The sequence below is a fragment of the Spermophilus citellus genome, assembly GCF_964194105.1.
Source record: "Spermophilus citellus genome assembly, chromosome: 10".
In the NCBI taxonomy this organism is placed as follows: domain Eukaryota; kingdom Metazoa; phylum Chordata; class Mammalia; order Rodentia; family Sciuridae; genus Spermophilus; species Spermophilus citellus.
In genome coordinates this window covers 74513117-74519683 of record NC_138197.1, presented here as the reverse complement: position 1 = coordinate 74519683, position 6567 = coordinate 74513117, and positions in this window count along the sequence as shown.

Here is a 6567-nt window from a genome sequence, read left to right as displayed (position 1 = left end):
ACTCTCAAGGAAGACATGAGACAGCAAAATCAGACAATGAATGATCACATTGACAAGGAAATACAGAAACAAATCCAGGAAGTAAAAGATCAATTTCACAGGGAGTTAGAAGTAATAAAAAACAAACAAATAGAAATCCTAGAAATGCAGGAAGCAATAAACCAACTTAAAACCTCAATTGACAACACTACCAGCAGAATAGATCACTTAGAAGATAGAACATCAGACAATGAAGACAAAGTATTTCAACTTGAGAAGAACATAGACAGTTCAGCAAGACTGCTAAGAAACCATGAGCAGAACATTCAAGAATTATGGGATAACATTAAAAGACCAAACTTAAGAGTCATTGGGATACAGGAGGGCACAGAGCTCCAAACCAGAGGAATGAACAATCTGTTCAATGAAATAATATGAGAAAACTTCCTAGACTTGAAGAATGAAACAGAATCCCATATCCTAGAAGCCTACAGGACGCCGAAAGTGCAAAATCATAAGAGATCCACACCTAGACACATTATAATGAAGATGCCCAACATACAGAATAAGGAGAGAATTTTAAAAGCTACAAGAGAAAGAAAGCAGATTACATTTAGGGGCAAACCAATCAGGATAACAGCTGATCTCTCAACACAGACTCTGAAAGCTAGAAGATCCTGGAATAACATTTTTCAAACACTGAAAGAAAATGGGCTCCAACCAAGAATCGTGTATCTGGCGAAATTAAGCTTCAGGATGGAAGATGAAATTAAAACCTTTCACTATAAACAAAAGTTAAAAGAATTCGCAGCTAGAAAACCATCTCTTCAAAAAATCCTTGGCAAAACATTACAGGAAGAGGAAACTGAAAATAACATTGAAAACCATCAGTGGGAGGTAGGGCAGTAAAGGGGGGAAAGTAATCAAAGAGGAAAACTAATCAGGTTCAGTAACATAAATAAACAAATATGACTGGAGGAACAAACCAAATCTCAATAATAACCCTAAATGTTAATGGCTTAAACTCACCAATTAAGAGACACAGGCTAGCCGAATGGATCACAAAACAAGATCCAACAATATGTTGCCTACAGGAGACGCATTTGATAGGAAAAGATATACATAGACTGAAGGTGAAAGGCTGGGAAAAATCATTCCACTCATATGGACTGCGGAAACAAGCAGGAGTGTCCATACTCATATCAAACAAAGTAGATTTCAAGCCAAAGTTAATCAAAAAGGATAAAGAGGGACACTACATACTGCTCAAGGGAACCATACACCAACAAGACATAACAATCATAAATATATATGCCCCAAACAATGGTGCAGCTACGTTCATCAAGCAAACTCTTCTCAAGTACAAGAGTCTAATAGACCACCATACAATAATGATGGGAGACTTCAACACACCTCTCTCACCACTGGACAGATCTTCCAAACAAAAGTTAAATAAGGAAACTATAGAACTCAACAACACAATTAACAACCTAGACTTAATTGACATATATAGAATATACCACCCAACATCAAGTAGTTACACTTTTTTCTCAGCAGCACATGGATCCTTCACAAAAATAGATCATATATTATGTCACAGGGCAACTCTTAGACAATATAAAGGAGTAGAAATAATACCATGCATCTTATCTGATCATAATGGAATGAAACTGAAAATCAACGATAAAAGAAGGAAGGAAAAATCATGCATCACTTGGAGAATGAACAATAGGTTACTGAATGATCAATGGGTTATAGAAGACATTAAGGAGGAAATTAAAAACTTCTTAGAGATAAATGAAATCACAGACACAACATATCGGAATCTATGGGACACATTGAAAGCAGTTTTAAGAGGAAAATTCATTGCTTGGAGCGCATTCCTTAAAAAAGAAAAAAACCAACAAATAAACGATCTCATATATCATCTCAAAATCCTAGAAAAAGAAGAGCAAAACAACAGCAAAAGAAGTAGAAGGCAAGAAATAATTAAAATCAGAGCTGAAATTAATGAAATCGAAACAAAAGAAACAATTGAAAAAATTGACAAAACCAAAAGTTGGTTCTTTGAAAAAATAAATAAAATCGACAGACCCTTAGCCATGCTAACGAAGAGAAGAAGAGAGAGAACCCAAATTACTAGCATATGGGATGAAAAAGGCAATATCACAACAGACACTTCAGAAATACAGAAGATAGGGGCTGGGGATGTGGCTCAAGCGGTAGCGCGCTCGCCTGGCATGCGTGCGACCCGGGTTCGATCCTCAGCACCACATACCAACAAAGATGTTGTGTCCGCCGAGAACTAAAAAATAAATATTAAAAAATTCTCTCTCTCTCTCTCTCTCTCTCTCCTCTCTCACTCTCTCTTTAAAAAAAAAAAAGAAATACAGAAGATAATCAGAAATTACTTTGAATCCTTATACTCCAATAAAATAGAAGATAGTGAAGGCATCGATAAATTTCTTAAGTCATATGATCTGCCCAGATTGAGTCAGGAAGATATAGACAGCCTAAACAGACCAATAACAATAGAAGAAATAGAAGAAACCATCAGAAGACTACCAACTAAGAAAAGCCCAGGACCGGACGGGTATACAGCAGAGTTTTACAAAACCTTTAAAGAGGAACTAACACCAATACTTTTCAAGCTATTTCAGGAAATAGAAAAAGAGGGAGAACTTCCAAAGACATTCTACGAGGCCAACATCACCCTGATACTTAAACCAGACAGAGACACTTCAAAGAAAGAAAACTACAGACCAATATCTCTAATGAACCTAGATGCAAAAATCCTCAATAAAATTCTGGCGAATCGGATTCAAAATCGTATCAAAAAAATTATACACCATGATCAAGTAGGATTCATTCCTGGGATGCAAGGCTGGTTCAATATACGGAAATCAATAAATGTTATTCACCACATCAATAGACTTAAAAATAAGAACCATATGATCATCTCGATAGATGCAGAAAAAGCATTCGACAAAGTACAGCATCCCTTTATGTTCAAAACTCTAGAAAAATTAGGGATAACAGGATCATACCTCAACATTGTTAAAGCAATCTATGATAAGCCACAGGCCAGCATCATTCTGAATGGAGAAAAATTGAAGGCATTCCCTCTAAGATCTGGTACAAGACAGGGATGCCCTCTCTCACCACTTCTGTTCAACATAGTCCTCGAAACACTGGCCAGAGCAATTAGACAGACGAAAGAAATTAAAGGCATAAAAATAGGAAAAGAAGAACTTAAATTATCACTATTTGCAGATGACATGATTCTATACCTAACAGACCCAAAAGGGTCTACAAAGAAACTATTAGAGTTAATAAATGAATTCAGCAAAGTGGCAGGATATAAAATCAACACGCATAAATCAAATGCATTCCTGTATATCAGCGACAAATCCTCTGAAACGGAAATGAGGACAACTACTCCATTCACAATATCCCCCAAAAAAATAAAATACCTGGGAATCAACCTAACAAAAGAGGTGAAAGACCTATACAATGAAAACTACAGAACCCTAAAAAGAAACATAGAAGAAGACCTCAGAAGATGGAAAAATATACCCTGTTCATGGATAGGCAGAACTAACATCATCAAAATGGCGATATTACCAAAAGTTCTCTATAAATTCAATGCTATCCCAATCAAAATCCCAACAGCATTTCTTGTAGAAATAGATAAAACAATCAGGAAATTCATATGGAATAATAAAAGACCCAGAATAGCAAAAATAATGCTAAGCAGAAAGTGTGAATCAGGCGGTATAGCGATACCAGACTTCAAACTATACTACAGAGCAATAGTAACAAAAACAGCATGGTACTGGTACCAAAACAGGCGAGTGGACCAATGGTACAGAATAGAAGACACAGTAACCAATCCACAAAACTACAACTATCTTATATTTGATAAAGGGGCTAAAAGCATGCAATGGAGGAAGGATAGCATCTTCAACAAATGGTGCTGGGAAAACTGGAAATCCATTTGCATCAAAATGAAACTGAATCCCTTTCTCTCGCCATGCACAAAAGTTAACTCAAAATGGATCAAGGAGCTCGATATTAAATCAGAGACACGGCGTCTGATAGAAGAAAAAGTCGGCTATGATCTACATACTGTGGGGTCAGGCTCCAAATTCCTCAATAGGACACCCATAGCGCAAGAGTTAACAACCAGAATCAACAAATGGGACTTACTCAAACTAAAAAGTTTTCTCTCAACAAAAGAAACAATAAGAGAGATAAACAGGGAGCCTACATCCTGGGAACAAATCTTTACCCCACACACTTCAGATAGAGCCCTAATATCCAGAGTATACAAAGAACTCAAAAAATTAGATAATAAGATAACAAATAACCCAATCAACAAATGGGCCAAGGTCCTGAACAGACACTTCTCAGAGGAGGACATACAATCAATCAACAAGTACATGAAAAAATGCTCAACATCGCTAGCAGTCAGAGAAATGCAAATCAAAACCACCCTAAGATACCATCTCACTCCAGTAAGATTGGCAGCCATTAAGAAGTCCAACAACAACAAGTGCTGGCGAGGATGTGGGGAAATGGGTACACTTGTTCATTGTTGGTGGGACTGCAAAATGGTGCAGCCAATTTGGAAAGCAGTATGGAGATTTCTTGGAAAGCTGGGAATGGAACCACCATTTGACCCAGCTATTCCCCTTCTCGGTCTATTCCCTAAAGACCTAACAAGAGCATGCTACAGGGACACTGCTACATTGATGTTCATAGCAGCACAATTCACGATAGCAAGATTGTGGAACCAACCTAGAAGCCCTTCAATAGATGAATGGATTAAAAAATGTGGCATTTATACACAATGGAGTATTACTCTGCATTAAGAAATGACAAAATCATAGAATTTGGAGGGAAATGGATGGCATTAGAGCAGATTATGCTAAGTGAAGCTAGCCAATCCTTAAAAAACAAATGCCAAATGTCTTCTTTGATATAAGGGGAGTAACCAAGGACAGGGTAGAGACAAAAAGCTGGAGAAGAAGATTAACATTAAACAGGGATGATAGGCGGGAGGGAAAGGGAGAGTTAAGGGAAATTGCATGGAATTGGAAGGTGAGCCTCAGGGTTATACACAATTACATATAAGAGGAAATGAGGAGTAGGAGAGAAATTATATAAGTGTAAGAAACGATTTACAGTAGAGGGGGTGGAGAGAGGGGAGGGGAGGGGAGGGGAGGGGAGGGGAGGGGGGATAGTGGAGAATGGGATAGACAGCAGAATACATCAGTCACTAGAAAGGCAATTTGTAAATCAATGGAAATGTAACTGATGTGACACAGCAATCTGTATACGGGGTAAAAATGGGAGTTCATAACCCACTTGAATCAATCTGTGAAATATGGTATATTAAGAACTATGTAATGTTTTGAACAACCAACAATAAAATAATAATTAAAAAAATAAAATAAAATAAAATATTCAAGTCATCAAAAAGGAAAAAAAAAGTATTTCAACATCTTTAGAACTGATTTTTATGTGAATGTTTGACATATTGGAGTAAAAATATCTATAGACTAATTTTAAAGCAATCATACCACAATGAATTGGTCCATGAATTCAAAAATATCAATCTAGACAAAAAATATTCATAAAATGACAGCTTGTACTTGCTATGAGGTCCCTGCTTAAGGAAATCAGATTATAAACACTGTGTTAGCTTTACATCACTGTGACAAAATACTTGAGAAAAACAACTAAAAGGAGGAAAGATTTATTTTGACATATGGTTTCAGAGGTTTCAGCTCACAGTCAGCTTCCATTGCTATAGGACTGAGGTGAGACAGAACATCATGGTAGAGATGACATGGTAAAGCAAAGCTGCTCACCTCATGACAGCAGGAAGGCAGAGAGAGGGAGGGTGAAAAAGAGAGGGAGAGGGAGAGATAGAGAAAGAGAGAAGGGGAGAAAGCAGGGGGTCAACAAGATATAGGTCCAAAGGCACACCCCCAAGGACCAATTCCTTCAACTAGGTCCTACCTCCTACATTTTCCACTAGTTCCCAATAATTCATTCACCTACGAATCACTCAATGGATTAATCCATTGATGAGGTCAGAGCTCTCATGATCTAATCACTTCCCAAAAGCCTCACCTCTGAACATTGTTGTTATAGGAACCCAACCTTTTTAACACATGAGCCTTTAGAGCGTGTTCCAGATCAGAACTATAAAGAATACTCATGTCTTTATTTGATGAAAGAAAGAATTAGAATGAATATAATATAGACCTGTAAAATCATTAATACCACAAATAATATTAATAGGGGTTTATTGCACAATACCAATAAATGAATGAGCAGGCATAACAACAAATTATATGAAATTTTCTAAGGAGACATGCTTCTAAGACCTCAAGCTTGAAACATTCCTTCATCTCTTTCACAGATTAGCTCAGTGAATGTTTGACATATTGGAGTAAAAATATCTATAGACTAATTTTAAAGCAATCATACCATCTGTGTATGAATCACCATGTACTATTTTCCCATCAATATTAAAACAAACACATAATTTTTCTGTTTTTTTCATAACTTTCTTAT